Source organism: Typopeltis vanoorti, chromosome 7, assembly GCF_054136105.1.
Source record: "Typopeltis vanoorti isolate ZY-2024b chromosome 7, IOZ_Tvanoo_1.0, whole genome shotgun sequence".
NCBI classification, from domain to species: Eukaryota; Metazoa; Arthropoda; class Arachnida; order Uropygi; family Thelyphonidae; genus Typopeltis; species Typopeltis vanoorti.
The window spans coordinates 112294545-112295216 of record NC_143555.1 but is presented as its reverse complement, the minus strand read 5'-3'; the positions used below and the strand labels follow the sequence as shown (position 1 = coordinate 112295216).

General features: G+C 33.9%; 1 non-coding gene across 1 annotated transcript; it reads right to left on the bottom strand.

Annotated features, from left to right (window-relative positions):
- Positions 1-310: 310 nt before the first annotated feature.
- On the bottom strand, positions 311-382 carry TRNAD-GUC (transfer RNA aspartic acid (anticodon GUC)). Its single transcript has one exon. It is a non-coding gene; the product is annotated as a tRNA-Asp (tRNA).
- Between the last annotated feature and the right edge of the window lie 290 nt (positions 383-672).

Sequence of the window (672 nt, the reverse complement as noted above, 5' to 3'; positions counted from 1 at the left end):
GTTCATCGATTTGCGCAAATATAATGAAAGTTTAGATATTAAGAATTTTGCATGAGTCTAATGTCTCTGCAAATACGATGATATAATTCAGATTATTTTGATTTCTAAGTAAAGACACTTCTGTATAAAATATTAGAGATTTTTTTCAACTAGCTACGTATATAGTTTTCTGTAATTAGTGTGTGAACAGAACTATTAAAAATAAAATTAAATTAAAAATAGAAATAGAAATTAAATCATTAGATGAAATTTAAATTTAAAGAGAATAAATGACGAAAGAAAACTTACGTAAACAGAATGAAAAAAATTGCTCCCCGGCGGGGAATCGAACCCCGGTCTCCCGCGTGACAGGCGGGGATACTAACCACTATACTACCGAGGAATACACTCAATCGTTCATAAGATCAGTATGCAACTTATAATCGAATCCCATTGGTTTCCGGTTAGAGATTAAAGGACAGAAAAAAATAATAATACCTAATGAATTATTATTATGCAACACTTCCAACAAGTTCAAAAACTCTTCGCGGCAGAGTACTCCACTTAACGCAGCCCGATGTCTACGCTACTTAACCTCTATCTACATAACGCTACATTCTACAATTTAACTAGGCGCAACTGCCATCTACCAGCTCCAAAAAGTGTTCCGATGATGTAGCACTGCAGTACAAA